The sequence below is a fragment of the Bos indicus x Bos taurus genome, chromosome X (genome assembly GCF_003369695.1).
Source record: "Bos indicus x Bos taurus breed Angus x Brahman F1 hybrid chromosome X, Bos_hybrid_MaternalHap_v2.0, whole genome shotgun sequence".
Lineage (NCBI taxonomy): Eukaryota > Metazoa > Chordata > Mammalia > Artiodactyla > Bovidae > Bos > Bos indicus x Bos taurus.
In genome coordinates, this window is record NC_040105.1 from 57,902,631 (window position 1) to 57,919,385 (window position 16,755).

General features: G+C 41.1%; 1 protein-coding gene and 1 pseudogene across 2 annotated transcripts in view; one reads left to right on the forward strand and one right to left on the reverse strand.

Annotated features, from left to right (window-relative positions):
- Positions 1–16,755, reverse strand: part of ZNF81 (zinc finger protein 81) — a 108,636-nt gene that overhangs the window by 74,501 nt on the left and 17,380 nt on the right. The window lies entirely within an intron of this gene.
- Positions 2,664–3,031, forward strand: LOC113887479 (annotated as a pseudogene).

Consider the following 16,755-nt stretch of genomic DNA (forward strand, 5'->3'; position numbering starts at 1 on the left):
TTAGACTATAGACCAAAGGCACCTTTCTCAGTTCTTCTGGAGACTGTGACACTGTGAGTGCATGGATGTCTCCAACTGGTAGCAACAGCCACCACACTTAGTGAAAAGACACACACCCTTGCCCTGGGTCACTTACTTGTACCTCTCACAGGCTGTGACAGCTATCCTACAAGTGCCTAAGATTCAGCACTTATCACTATGCCATTTGACTAACTGTGAATAAGCATTACTGTCCAATCTGAATCTTGTACTTGGAAGATGCAATCTTTTTTTTATATTCCTTTTTTTAAAAAAAACTTTATTGAAGTATAGTTGATTTACAATGTTGTGTTATGTGTTAATATCTGCTGTACAGCAAAGTGCTTCAGTTATACACATATATATTCTTTTTCATATTCTTCTATTATGAAGATATATCACAGAATACTAAATATACTTTGCTGTCTTATACAAAAGGATCTTGTTGTTTATCCATCTTATACATAATAATTTACATCTGCTAACCCCAAACTTCCAACCCTTTTTCCCTCCCCACCCCCACCCCATTGGCAACCACAGCTATGTTCAAAAGATGCAATCTCCTAGACCCTGCTACTCTTTACCAGTTCCTAACCAAAGAGATGACCACAAGTGTACAATGGTGGAAATTCTCTGGCAGTCCTGTGGTTAGGACTTCCACTGCAGGGGGCATGGGTTTGATCCCTGGTCAGGGCACTAAGATCCCGCATATTGAGTAGTGTGGCAAACAAACAAAAATCCAAAAGACAAACAAAATTAAAAAAGATCAAACAAGCGTACAATGGTAGTAGCAGAAGACACTAGGCAGCAACTGAATTTTTCTGATACTTCTGTTCAAACTGCATACTTCAGGGAATTCCCTGAGGGTCCAGTGGTTAGGACTCTGTGCTTACACTGCGAGGGGGGGCCAGGTTCAATCCCTGGTTGGGTAACTAAGATCCTGCAAGCTGCGTGGTGCAAACAAAAAAAATTGCACACTTGATAATGTTTACTGATGTGCCACGCATCCAAGATGAAAAGAGTCCATCTCGAGGCTTCATATGCTGGGGTGACTGCTCAAGAAATCTTGGAGGATTATGTTTTGCCTGGAATTTAATCTGCACTAACAGCCAGGTTTAGAGAAGGCAATGGCACCCCACTCCAGTACTCTTGCCAGGAAAATCCCATGGATGGAGGAGCCTGGTAGGCTGCAGTCAATGGGGTTGCTAAGAGTCGGGCATGACTGAGCAACTTCACTTTCACTTTTCACTTTCATTCATTGGAGAAGGAAATGGCAACCCACTCCAGTATTCTTGCCTGGAGAATCCCAGGGACAGAGGAGCCTAGTGGGCTGCTGTCTATGGGGTCGAACAGAGTCGGACATGACTGAAGTGACTTAGCAGCAGCAGTAGCAACAGCCAGGTTTACCCTGCTTATTTAACTTATATGCAGAGTACATCATGAGAAACGCTGGGCTGGAGTAAGCAGAAACTGGAATCAAGATTGCCAGGAGAAACATCAATAACCTCAGATATGCAGATGATACCACCCTTATGGCAGAAAGTGAAGAAGAGCCTCTTGATGAAAGTCAAAGAGGAGAGTGAAGAAGTTGGCTTAAAGCTCAACATTCAGAATACTAAGATCATGGCATCCAGTCCCATCACTTCATGGCAAATAGATGGGGAAACAGTGACTGACTTTATTTTTCTGGGCTCCAAAATCAATGTGGATGGTGATTGCAGCCATGAAATTAAAAGACGCTTACACCTTGGAAGCAAAGTTATGACCAACCTAGACAGCATATTAAAAAGCAGAGACATTACTTTGCCAACAAAGGTCGGTCTAGTCAAGGCTATGGTTTTTCCAGTAGTCATGTATGGATGTGAGAGTTGGACTATGAAGAAAGCTGAGCGCAGAAGAATTGATGCTTTTGAACTGTGGTGTTGGAGAAGACTTGAGAGTCCCTTGGACTGCAAGGAGATCTAACCAGTCCATCTTAAAGGAAATCAGTCCTGGATGTTCATTGGAGGGACTGATGCTGAAGCTGAAACTCCAATACTTTGGCCACCTGATACGGAGAGCTGACTCATTTGAAAAGACCCTGATGCTGGGAAAGATTGAGGGCAGGAGAAGGGGACAACAGAGGATGAGATGGCTGGATGGCATCACCAACACAATGGAAATGGGTTTGGGTGGACTCAGGGAGTTGGTGATGGACAGGGAGGCCTGGTGTGCTGCGTTTCATGGGGTTGCAAAGAGTCGGACATGACTGAGCGACTGAATTGAACAGCCAGGTTAATAACAGCTCTAGGGCTGCAAATCTTGGTTCAAGACCCAAAGAGAGCCTACATACTGATAGTAAATATGTGTTTGGTGTCTGTTGTGTAATGAGACAAATTTGGGGAAAAAAAGGGGGGGAGGATTCTCGACTTCAGTGGGAACTAAAATATCTCATGGAGAATCAATATCCAAGTAATTAGCACCTTTGCAGCTACCTGTTCAGACATTAGTAATCCATTGTAGAGCCCACATAGGGCAGAATGAGCAAATTTCTAAAGGCAATGATTTTGCTGACAGAGGTGCAAAAGTCACTGTTAAAACAAAGCCAATTCAACTTAGAAGCCACACTTCTAATACAACAAGAAACTTTCATTTTGTTTTAAATAATATGTCTTCTGAACCTGCTGAGCTTGTACGTGCAGGGGGTGGGGCCCCGTGGCTTCCCCCTGCGTCTCCAGGCCACTGAGGTCTCTATCAATCCTGTGGAATTCAACCCTGACTTCACAGTGCGTATGATACCCAAAGTGGAGTGGGCGGCGCTTCTGGAAGTTGTGGACACCCTGCATCTGACCGAGGTGCCTAAAGAGCCGATTCAGGGATATGAGCATAACGAGGAATTTCTGAGAAAGATGCACCACGTGCTGCTGGAGGTGGAGGTGTTGGGCACCCTGCAATGCCCAAAGTCAGGACGTCTATTCCCCATCAGCCGTGGGATCCCCATATGCTGCTGAGCGATGAGGAAACTGAGACTTAAACTGTGCCAGGCACCAGTTTCTCACTCTATGATTGTGTGTATCTTTGTTTACACATATCTTGTTTGCTAGTCCTATTCTGTGTATCCCTAACCCTGGACCCAGTGACACACCACACACAGTGTTTTTGAGCTCGATATTATACATTTTTCTCATTAAAGGTTCAAAACCAAAATAATAATAATAATAATATTAATATGCCTTCTAAAAGGAAATGAACAAATGGGTTAAGAAAAAGGCTAAAAAGAAGTTTGACTATACTATGGAAAGTACCTAACAATATAATTCCTATTCCATGGTCTGTATACTTGGCTGGTATCATTGTGTCATCAACAAACTCAGTTAAGAGCAATTTTAAAGGCATGAGACTCTCACTACAACTATCAAAAAGATGAGCTCACTCAAAACATATTAAAGAGATGTGCTATCTGTCAGCAGAATTCTGTACAGGCTACTCCCATGGTAAGCACCAGAAATTTTCCCCAAGCAACTTAGCCAACAGGAACTGCTAGTAGTTGGATTTCACAGAAGTGATGCTGGCAGAAGGTAAGAGGTTTTGTCTACTTATGGTGTGTATGATGTCAGAATGGCCTGAAGTTTTCCTTTCTTCAAAAAGACAATGCTCAGGCAATGGTAAAAGTTCTCTTAATAAATATAATTTACACCTTGGGGATACCAGGCATATTGAATCAGACAGAAAGTCACTTTATTTCCACTGGGTGTTCAGGAATTATAAAATGTTTGCAGAATTCTATAAGCTATCATACACCCTATCATTTTTAATCCTGTGGACATGTATTAATACAACAAATGAATCAAGCTCTGAAGAAACTTACTTGCCAAGATTCAGCAACCAATTAGGGTAAAAAGGCCTACAGCTTTACCACTAGCTTGTTAGAAATTAGAGCACCCTTGCCAGCAAGCATGAAATCACTCTCTTTGAACTTATAAATAGCAGGCCTATGAATTTTGGTCTGAGACCATGTCCTGTGCCTAATTTAACTGAATCTTCCCAAAATCACACTCAGGTCTTAACAGGGTTTCTATCTTCCTCAGAAACTCTGAGACATAAAGTCATAAGAACCTGGAAGGACCCCCTGGAAAAAGTCTGCCACATCTATCAAAAAGGAGATCTCATCTATATAAAAGTGTCCCAGGAAAAGACAGGCTGTCCCCACACTGGGAGAAACCTTTTCAAGTGCTCATTCCCCATGAAGGCTATCCAAGTTAAAAAAAATTGGATCCATGCTTTTCCTGTGAAGCTAGCACCTCAGGAGGACTGGACTGTTGCTCCCACAAAGGACTTGAAATTTAAGTTTTCTAGAGTGACTGATACTGGTGTTGAGCTCAACTGAAAAGAGGTTGAAGGGTAGCAGAATACGCCACTTTGGCATAAGGATTATTTTGAGCTGAATGGAGTTGAGAAGAAGCAGGTACAAGAAAAGCTCCCTGCCCTCCCATTTGCCTAAAAGCAAGATAAAAATTTTCATGGGAGACTAGGACTCACATATATACACTACTATTTATTTAGAAAATAGATAACTAATAAGAGTCTACTGAATAGCACAGGGAACTCTACTCAACATTCTGTAATGACGTATACAGAAAAAGAATTTTTAAAAGAATGGGTATATGTATATGTATAACAGATTCACTTTGCTGTACAGTAGAAACTAACACAACATTGTAAATCAACTATACTACAATAAACATTTTTTAAAGATATAAATTTTCAACAACGTCTCTCTTCTCTTCTCTACCAGGAGGACAAAAGTTAATCACGGGAGGCAACTTTAGATCCTTTCAGCCTGGAGATGGCACAAACTTTATTAACTAGCCTTTATCTACCATTAGTCTCCTCCCATATATTTACCTTCCCACAGTATGCTGCCCTTGGAAGATTAAAACTGCTTTCTTTTGTCCTGTCATTTCCCCATAAATTTACTGTTCTTTGTTAAAGATGCTATATGAGCAAGCGTTCTAAGCTGCAGCTTTGAGTTACTACTCATTGTTCCCTGGGTATCACCCATATATACTTGAGGTATATAAGTTAATAAACTTGTTTTCTCATATTAATTTGTCTTTTGCTAAAGGGCTCTCAGCCAAGAACTTAGAGGAGTGGAAAGAAAATTATTTTTTTTCATCCCCTACAAGCAAACATTACCATTCTCATAGACTGCCTTGCTGGCGTTGTCATAGGAGGGTTATTTCAATTACCTAAGAATCAGATTTTACTAGAAAACATATATTACACTGTTCTTTTTCCTATGCTCCAAATAATGGTCTCCACAATTACGTATTTCTGATCAATTCCATACTGTATTCCTAGAACAGACATGATCTGGACTTAAAATCTGAAACAACCCAATTATTGGCAGAGTAAAGGTGGAACCATCTTCATGAGTAATTTTTGATAATACCAAAGCAAAGTAACTAATATGAATCAAGATACTCCAGCCCTAAATTTGACACAAAAAATGTTTTGCTAACTACTTTGACTGGAAGGATCTTTATAGAAGAATTCTCTTAACTATACTACAATCAAGAGAACTGTTGCTCTCTCACTTTTACTACTGTAGGAGTTTCGTTCAATAAAACTACTGATAGCTGTAAAGACAGTCACAGTAAATTGCTTGTGTGTGCTAAGTGTCTTCGTCGTGTCTGACTCTATGCTACGCTATGGACTGTAGCCCATCAGGTTCCTCTGTCCATGGGATTCTCCAGGCAAGAATACTGGAGTGGGTTGCCATGCCCTCCTCCAGGGGATCTTCCTGACTCAGGGATGGAACCCACGTCTCTTGTGCTGCTGCCTTGGCAGGCAGATTCTTTACTCCTAGGGCCACTTACCTCATCCAAACTGGTGAGAAACCTATCAACAGACCCATATATATATATAAAAGAGATCTCTCTACTACATATGGAATATTTCAATGCCCTGAGTCTATTTTAATAGCCCCCTAGGATTATTGGTGGATAGTTTCTCTTAATGTATCTGAGGCTAATACCAGTCTTCAAAACCAGACATGCATCTCTTGAGCTCTCTCAGTATGAAGTCTGTGTAAGGGACCTGTTTGGGGCTGTACAAGAGCAAAAGGAGGCTTATTAGAATACAATCCTGTAAGAAACAGGAGCAGGCACAGGTATAGCTAACTCTTTTGATAGTGAGACTTTGAATAATAAACTTAGTGTTTTGGAATAATTAAAAAAGTACATAATACAACTGCATGGAATACAACTGGATGGAATCATGTCATACAAAATGTTTAAAAGCCGTGGAAATTCAAATCAAATAAAAATTGAAAACATATGGGAATTGGACTGTTTGGAATGATGTAATAATAGAGCAAAAATCACCATATAGGTCTCAGAACCACTCAACTGGACAGTCTAGAAGCAGTTAGTTATCAAATAACTCCAGAATAGCATCACTAGTTCAGAATTACAGCACTGTTCATATTCAAAGGAACAAACACTCAGTGAATTAGTGTTAGACTACGGCTTTACCTGTAGGGATAGAAGAATAGTATGAAATCATCTAATTAATAGACAAACAGAAATCTAGCATTTATAGCTAGCAACTGCAAAGGATAGGTCTTATGACACTGGATTAATTTTAGGATGCACACTCTCTCCAGTCCTGGTACGGATAAACAAAAGAAGATGCCTATTATTCATGGAGATTTGCATGCCTGTCACTGATTTGGACTAATGCAAGCAATGGCTCAGAGGCTGGGTTGTTCCTCAAGACTTAAATAATTAAGTGAAAGCCACTCAGTCATGTCCAACTCTTTGCAATCCCATGGACTATGCACTCCATGGAGTTCTCTAGGCCGGAATACTGGAGTGGGTAGCCTTTCCCTTCTCCAAGGGATCTTCCCAACCCAGGAATCGAACCCAGGTCTCCTGCATTGCAGGTGGATTCTTTACCAGCTGAGCCACAAGGGAAGTCCCAAAATAATTAAGGCCAAATACATTAAGCACTGGAAGTTCAATCTGTACCCTTCAAAGAGTGTTTCATAATAATATACTAGAAATGACTATGGGTGTCTTTGTGTTTTGCATCTGGGAAATATTATCTGGGGAGATGGAACCATTACTGCATCGATAAATTATGTGTGTGTGATGCTAATTATTCAAAGACAAGAACTCAGGAGAAATTCACTGGACTTTATAAGAAAAAACTCAATTAAAAATTAAATCAGGCCTCCAGAGAGCTACTCCTTGGGCTTGGATTGGGTAAGACTTCATAAGTTTTGTTTTGTTTTTTTAGTTTTCAGTCATGTCCCACTCTTTGTGACCCTAAGGACTGTAGCCTGCCATGCTCCTCTCTCCATGGAATTTTCCAGGCAAGAATACTGGAGTGAGTTGCCATTTCCTTAGGAACTACAAAGTAGTACTATTTTCAATCTGAGAAAGGTTAACGGTCTCTCTTGTTTTTCTTTTTCTTTTTTAAATTTATTTATTTTAATTGGAGACTAATTACTTTAAAATATTGTAGTGGTTTTTGCCAAACATCGACATGAATCACCCACGGGCACACATGTGTTCCCCATCCAGAATCCCCTCCTACCTCCCTCCCCATCCCATCCCCCAGGGTCATTCCAGTGTACTAGCCATGAGCACCCTGTCTCATGCATCGAACCTGGACTGGTGATCCACTTCACATATGATAATATACACGTTTCAACGCTACCCTCTCAAATCATCCCACCCTCACCTTCTCCCACAGAGTCCAAAAGACTGTTCTTTACATCTGTGTCTCTTTTGCTGTCTCGCATATAGGGTCATCGTTACCATCTTTATAAATTCCATATATATGCATTAGTACTGTATTGACGGAGAAGGCAATGGCACCCCACTCCAGTACTCTTGCCTGGAAAATCCCATGGACGGAGGAGCCTGGTGGGCTGCAGTCCACGGGGTCGCTAAGAGTCGGACACGACTGAGCGACTTCCCTTTCACTTTTCACTTTCATGCATTGGAGAAGGAAATGGCAACCCACTCCAGTGTTCTTGCCTGGAGAATCCCAGGGATGGTGGAGCCTGGTGGGCTGCCGTCTATGGGGTCACACAGAGTCGGACACGACTGAAGCGACTTAGCAGCAGCAGCAGCAGCATACTGTATTGATGTTTTTCTTTTTGACTTACTTCACTCTGTATAATAGGTTCCAGTTTCATCCACCTCATTAGAACTGATTCAAACGTATCCTTTTTAATGGCTGAGTAATGTTCCACTGTGTATACATACCACAGCTTTCTTATCCATTCATCTGCTGATGGACATTTAGGTTGCTTCCATGTCCTGGCTATTATAAACAGTGTTGCAATGAACACTGGGGTACACGTGTCTCTTTCAATTCTGGTTTCCTCGGTGTGTATGCTCAGCAGTGGGACTGCTGGGTCATATGGCAGTTCTATTTCCAGTTTTTTAAGGAATCTCCACACTGTTCTCCATAGTGGCTGTCCTAGTTTGCATTCCCACCAACAGTATAAGAGGGTTCCTTTTTCTCGGCACCCTCTCCAGCATTTATTGTTTGTAGACTTTTGGATAGCAGCCATTCTGACTGGCATGAGATGGTACCTCATTGTGGTTTTGATTTGCATTTATCTGATAATGAATGATGTTGAGCATCTTTCCATGTGTCTGTTAGCCATCTGTATGTCTTCTTTGGAGAAATGTCTGTTTAGTTCTTTGGCCCATTTTCTGATTGGGTCGTTTATTTTTCTGGAATTGAGCTATAGGAGCTGCTTGTATATTTTTGAGATTAATTCTTTGTCAGTTGCTTCATTTGCTATTATTTTCTCCCATTCTGAAGACTGCACTGACTTTTAAAATTCATCCTATGGTGATTTTCCTAACTGCTTTATTTTGCTGTTATATGGACTTGCTAGATATTTAGGTGGCCGCACACTGCCTAGACAAAGGTAGAAATTACAATGGAGATAATTAGAAAAGTGTGCTGTTATTATAAATTGAAAGTGCAAGGATTTTTAAAAATGGAATTTTCCCTGTTACTGAAAGAGATCTTCTCCCTTTCCTTAGAGTATTTCCTTGAGAAAACTGGTATTTGTAAATGCTTCCTCTGCCACTTACATATATATCAAAATATATGTAAATCTTTTAAATGGTTAAATAAGCCTTTTGTCAGCATTATAACCCAGGAATGTTTTTCTTAAGGACCTGGGATTTTCTTAAGGGTTTTCTTAAGGGCCACCTCACTGACATGTAAACATTAAGGAAGATGGTACTCTATCTCTCTGTCACCTTATCCTAGGTGCCTGGCTCTAAGCTGTAACTATCTGATTGTCATAGAGAAAAGAGAAGTTCAATGTTGCCTTTGGATAAAGGCAATTAACTAGCACAGATAGCCACTCCCATTATCAGCTGAACTTAGGATGAACTACAAAAGAATGTATGACAAATTGTCCTGTTAAGTCCTCTTGCATGAGGACTTGATAAATTATCATGTGTCTTGAAAACCAGCATGTAATGGACTCTATATGCTCTGTCACAGAAAAGGATGAATGAGATTTCCTTCTGTCTTTGCAATCTCTTTAGCTAACTGCTTGTGATGCACACTGTGGTCTGCTTTGATGCTTGTGTGCTGTGCTGTGTTTAGTCTCTCAGTTATGTCCGACTCTTTGTGACCCCATGGACTGCAGCCCACTAGGCCCCTCTGTCCATGGGGAATCTCCAGGCAAGAATACTAGAGTGAGATGCCATTCCCTCCTCCAGGGGATCTTCCCAACCTAGGGATCGAACCCAGGTCTCCCATATTGCAGGTGGATTCTTTACCAGTTGAGCTACCCAGGAAACCCAGCTTTGATGCTTATTCCATAACAAAACCATTTTCTATTTTATATTTGCAGAGACTTCATGGGTTGCCAAGAGCTTTAACTTTTTTTTCCCCTAAAATGCAAACATGCTGACTATGGCTACTGATTTTTCTGTGACTATAAAGTATCCCATCACTGACTCAGGAGTCTCATGGCCTCTGTCAACATACTTGAAACTGTGGCACACCAGCTTGTTAGCTTAAAATCTTCACCCCTTCCCAGTTCTTCACACCAAGCACCAAGACCAATCAGCATTCATATGGCAAGACCTTCCATATACATTGGCAGTACTCTCCCAGGGGTAATGAGAGCACCACCAGTGAGTGGGTCAGACTTTAGTAACAAGACTGCCTCTACCCTCCACTGTCCAAACTTTTCACTGTATAGATGAAGTCTTGGTTAGCCAGTCAGAAACCTTAGTCTCAATGGCTCCACCCACAGTATTATCATGCCTTTGCCACATCAGAGGTGGCTGGTAAACCCTGACAAAATGCAAATAAAGTGTCTGGGACCTCTGGATGGATTCATGACGCTCTATTCCTCTTGCAGTCAAAGAAAACCTTCTACCTCTTTGAATCCTATGCCAAAAAAGGAAGTTCAGCACCATCCTGGGCTCTTTGGGAAAAGGAGACAGTATGTGCCTTGCCTGGACATTCTACTAGATCCTTCATATTTGCTAAACCGCAGTGTCCTTTGAGTGGGGCCCAAACCAATGGGCCAGTAGAGGATGCTATCCGGCATGCTGTGGCACATTCTCTGCTCTCTACTTTCAGGGCCCTCAAAGCCTCAATGACCCTGCTGAGTTACCAGTCTGTATAACTGATAGTATTGCCTGCTGGGGCCAGTAGCAAAGGGAAGCCCATTTGGAAAAGCTCCTTAGGGTACCAGCTTTTCTTCTTCTTATACAGCTACTACCTATACCCCTTATGAAAAGCAGCAATTAGTTTTCTACTGGGCCTTTGTCCAAACTGAACACCTGACCCATGGAGGCCATCTAGCCTGATAGTCCCATCTGGGTGTAGGTCAATTCAGACTCGATGACTGACAAGGTGGGAAGTATCCAACAAGCCTCCATTTGTCAAAAGGAAAGAGTATATTCAAGAGCACAGCTGGCCTGGCTCCAGCAGCATCTTGGCTTCAGAGGAAAATGGGACAGCTATCCCTTTGGGGGAAAATTTATTTCCCACTCTGCCAACCATAGAACAAGGCTGCTGGGCTTTGTGGGGCACTTGATTCATAGACGATTCCTCAAATGCCTGAACCTGATCCACTAACGACTGGGCTTAGCTGGAACCTAACATTCTACTCTGGGCTCTTCAACCTTAGCAGAACTGAGAATGGATGTGGGCACACCCTTCAGCAGGCAGAACTCAAGGCTATTCTTATAACTCTGACCAGTACTCCCTTTGATATCTATTGACTCTGGAGCTACAGCCAACGTCCAGTTGTTCAGTCTCCCACATGGAAGACCACTGGCTGGGAGGCTGGATGGCCCTCTTTAGTATGGTGAGTAATGGAAATAAATCAAGGCTGCTAACTGAATGGTCAGGGTCACCTATGTAGGTCTCATGGTAAGGGTCCATTCTCTGATGCCACTGACTAGAATCATACTGCTGATGGAGCTTTCAGGACCCAGATCACTGCTATTACTTTTCTGCATTCGTCATCACATGGACATGGCAACAAACACATCTATCATCACAGACTGGGCACAAATTACAAGACTATATCTTTCTGATGCAGAAGTTACCATGGCTGGCCAAAATGTGACTCCTTCTAAAAAATGGTCTGTTGGGATGAGGAATAGCACACTGCATGAATTGTGGGCCTGCCTGCTCCTGGCACACAGCATCGCATCTCAAGAACCCATTCTCAGGGATTTCACTGTATGCTGTTGCATACAACTGTTGATATTTTTTCAGGTTGAAGTGTTGCTATTTCAGTCTGCTCAGCTGACTCCAGCCACTCCACTGTGGCCCTTAGAATTAATCAGTGTCAGGTATTCAGCATCCTGGACTATTTATTTGCAGCCTGAGAGCGGTACGCCTTTTACTGCAAAAGTCATGTAATGATAGGCTGATAGTCAAGGTATCTGATGGACTTCAACATTCACTACCATCCACTGCATCTGGTATGGTCAAGCACTAGAACAGCCTCCTCAAAAACGGACTCAGATTAGGAACTGATCAATCAAACCTATGTAGTAGGAGCCCTAAGAACAATAATTGGTACCCTCAGGAGAAAATATGGCAGCCCAGACAGTTCAATGTGACTAAATGCTGCCTTAGGGGATACTGCTGCTGCTGCTGCTAAGTCGCTTCAGTCGTGTCCGACTCTGTGACCCCATAAATGGCAGCGCACCAGCCTCCCCCGTCCCTGGGATTCTCCAGGCAAGAGTACTGGAGTGGGGTGCCATTGCCTTCTCCATAGGGGATACTAGAAATGCATAAAAACAATACAGTGCAAATGCCAGTGCTAAAACAACGTAGGCCAGAATAGAGCTCTGATTCAGTGGGTTCCTGTTAAGGGGAACACAGGAGGAAGTCCAGCATCCATAAACCCAGAGCCTGGCTGGGGGCAAGCCCCTTGAGCTTTTTATCAGTCAAAGAAAAAGGGAAAATACAGCTTTGATGAGAGAAAGTTCTTCTTTACAGAAACATTCCAGCCAATAAATCCAGAAGGAATGACAGAATTAGAACATCACCATTTTGTAACTCCTCGTGAATTAATGGGGCTTCCCTGGTGGCTCAGATGGTAAACAATCTGCCTGAAGTACAGGAGACCTGGGTTTGATCCCTGGGTTGGGAAGATCCCCTGGAGAAGGGAAAGGCTACCCACTCCAGTATTCTGGCCTGGAGAATTCCATGGACTGTACAGTCCATTGGGGTCACAAAGAGTCGGACACGACTGAGCGAATTAATGATCTAGGTAATGATAAAAATCAATCATCAGATAAAAAACTAATGAGGAACCTAATAAAGAATGGATCAGGCTAACAACCTCTAATATCACAAAAAGAATCAACCAAACATTTCCTGGAAATTTTCAGATAATTCTCTGGCAGACTCTCCAGGATGAGATTACAAAGAGGCTTTTACTTTCTATGTATTATTAAGCACTTTTTGCAATAATAATGATCATTGGAAAAATAAAATTTATATGTTTAAAAAAATTTTTAAATGGACTCCAAAGGATTTCAGAGTCTACCACCCTTACCTGCTTCTGGTTCATACACCCTATTATGGCAGCTGGGTCAATGAATATGGCTGGAAAGGAATCAGCTCTTTTCAGCTAATCCCTGGGTAATTAATTAAGATCAGGGGTTATAGGGACATATTTTGACAATGTGGGATCCTCTGTTGAACATCCTAGGTATAATATTTCTTTCACCAAGTGACCTAGACCAGCCTGGCTGCTAACCCTCTGGATGGCAGCCCAGCCAGCAGTGGGGGAGCCCACATATTGAAACTTAATTCTTGTTCAGTTACCTGGATTCTCTCGTTGGATGAACACTGTCCTAGATCAAAAGGCTAATTACTACTTGGTTCAGTACACTGCTTACTATGTCCCCCTACAGTGACCCACATAGGCCAAAGTACACAACCTAATGGATCTCTGTGAATTCATGAAAAATGTCCCTGTCTCTCTTGTACATGATCCATTTAGATAAAAGGTCTGGTAAGTAGCAGGAGATAATTGGGGGGTAAGGTGAATTTATAGCTACTAGAATGGGCCTTAATGATTTTCTGTCAGTAGAAGACTAGCAACAACACAGAACCTGAAGAGGAAACACCTTAGACCTCAGAAGTACAGGAAAGCAAAAGACATTAATGATCTTTGTCTTTCAGAACCACCCCCTGAAGCCTTCCTCACAAAGAAGAATGCCCTGGCACATTTCCCCCAAATTGCAAGAGCCTTAAATTTAACTGACTGTCAGGTCTTCCAATACCTACGACTAGGATATTATCACCATTCCCCTTTATCTTGCTAAGAAGTCTGTCACAAACAGCAGGGAGGGCCGCAGCTCCTGCATCAAACACTCAGAACACCTGTGAACACCTCCAAATGTCTTCCTGAACCATTTCCATTGGCCATCGCTCAGCAATTCTATGGGGCAGAAGAATGCATGTCTGGTGGCGTGGACATTTAGGATTAGACTCCAGTTTTCAAACAGAACTGACAACCTGTGACAATGCTGAACTTCACCTAAGCCCCCAAAACAGTGAAAGTCAAGAAATCCTCACCCCTCATCTGTATTCCTTTTTGAGAAATGACTTACCACAAAGAACCATTCTTCCCACATGACTTAGGTAAGTCTGGCTGTCCACTCTTTCCCATGACCCCCATACAACTTGGAAATGACTCCCTTGTTTACCTGTGACAAGGCCAAATGCAGAGCTTTCTCCTTGTGCCTGAATCTGTGGACAAGGCCAGACACAGACCCTTTAACTCCCCATTATCTGTCTCATGAATGATTAACTGAGATTAGGCATTTGTCTCCCTTACATATTTACAAATGATGCGACCAACAAGGGCTTTATTTCCAAAATATCCGGACAGCTCACACAATTCAGTAACCAAAAAGCAAACAGCCCAAACAAAAATAGGCAGAAGACCTAAATGGAGATTTCACCAAAGAAGACATACAGATGGCCAACAGGCACATGAAAAGATGCTCAACATCACTAATTATTAGAGAAATGCAAATCAAAACTATAATGAGGTATCATCACCTCACACCAGTCAGAACAGCCATCATCAAAAAATCTACAAGTAATAAATGCTGGAGAGGATGTGGAGGAAAGGGAACCGTAACTGTACGCATGTTTCTCTAATAAGGTCTATCTATATTGTTCTCCTGAACAAGAATAAGAGAACCATAGGATTCTTCATTTTTCCTTTTACTCACTCTTCAACTACCTTTTATGTGTACCTCTTCATTTTAGTTCCAATTTGTAATGATATACATTCATATACATTTGCATTGTAATTTTTCATTTAGATAACAGAAACAAGCACTGATGTCAAAAATACACTTGAAGAAAACTTTATCACGCTAATCAAAAATGCAAAGATTACTTGAAGAAAATACAGACATACACTGTACTTTAGTAATAAATCTGAATTATTATAGAGACAAATGGCCCTCTTAAAATACAAGTTTAATACAAATTCACTGACAACAAGAGGATTATTTTTAAATTTAGTAAGCAGACTATAAATTGTGTATGGAAAACAAAACAGTAAAGGAAACAGTAAATTTCTGAAAAAGAAGAGTAATCAGAGATTTAGCCCTCCTATTTATTAGAGGAATTAGAGGAATTAGAATCATATAGACTATGACCATTAGATCAATAGAAGAGAATAAGGTTCATAAATACACACACAATTATATATTATAATGTGTGTATATATGATGAAGTGCTGCATGTTAGTGGGGAAACTATAGGTTATTCAACAAACAGTGATGGGACAAATGTGTAAGCATCTTGAAGAAAATGAAGACTGATCCCCAGCTAAGACTTTAAAACAACCATCAAAAATCCAGATAGTCACAGAAGTAAAAGCAAAACCAAAGACATGAAAGCACTAAAAAGAAAATGCACAGGACTTTCCTGGTAGTCTGGTGGTTAAGATGCCCTGCTCTCGATTCAAGGGGCACAGGTTTGATCCCTGGTCAGGGAGCTAAGATCCTGGATGCCACATGGCATGACCAAAAAAAAGACAAAAGGAAAAAAAAGAAAATGGAGGAATTAAAAAAAATACAGATATGAGCAATAGGGAAGGCCATCTACTTATGGCACAAAACTTGGAGGACACAAAAGATTGATAAGCACAATTTTGTGAAATGCATGGAGAAAATGCCAGAATTTTTCTTTTAAAAGACAGTTGAGAAATTGAGGGAAAATATTCGGGATGCACATAAAAGACAAAGAGCCACTGTCTTTAATATATAAATAGCAACAATCTAATAGAAAAATGGGCAAAGGAAATTTAAAATCAGCTTAAAAAATACTATAAATGGGTCATTAAACACAATTACATGTATTCAACATCAGTCATGATACAAGACATGCAAATTAGATCTGTAATAAGATACATGTTTTAACCTATTACATGGGCCAAAAAGAAAAATATGACAAGATGCTGTTCTGTCTTGAGTATGCTGAAAACAGGCATTCTTATACAATTGAAAAAACCCACAAAGAAGGTCATTTTGCTATATCAATCAAAAATAAAAATTCATATATATATATATATATATATATATATATCATTTGTCCCAAGAATTTCATTTTCAGAAATTTCTCTTTAGACATATTCCCTTTTGTGTTAATTGAAATATGTGTGTGTGTGTGTGTGTGTGTGTGTGTGTGTGTATATACACACACATACATACATGGATGAAATAAGGATTTTCATTGCAGTATTGTTTGTAATAGCAAAAGCTGGAAATATCTTGCTGTGCTTACTTGCTCAGTCATGTCTGACCCTTTGTGACCCCAAGGAATGTAGCCCGCCAGGCTCCTCTATCCATGGGGATTCTCCAGGCAAGAATACTGGAGTAGGTTGCCATGCCCTCTTCCAGGGGATCTTCCCAACCCAGGGATGGAATTCAGGTCTCCTGCATTGCAGGTGGATTCACTACCATCTGAGCCACCAGGGAAGCCTGGAAATGTCTTAAATGTCTATTAACAGGGGGCTGGATACATTGTGATATATCCATATAATTGAGTAAGATTCAGCCTTGAAAAGAATGAGGCAACTTTTTACATCTATTGACATTTAATTATCACTAAAATTTATTAAGAAATGAGAAAAGTGTTAGAAGTTTAAAAATGGATACAGCAGTGTGTGTGTGTGTGTGTGTGTGTCCTTGTAACTGCCCT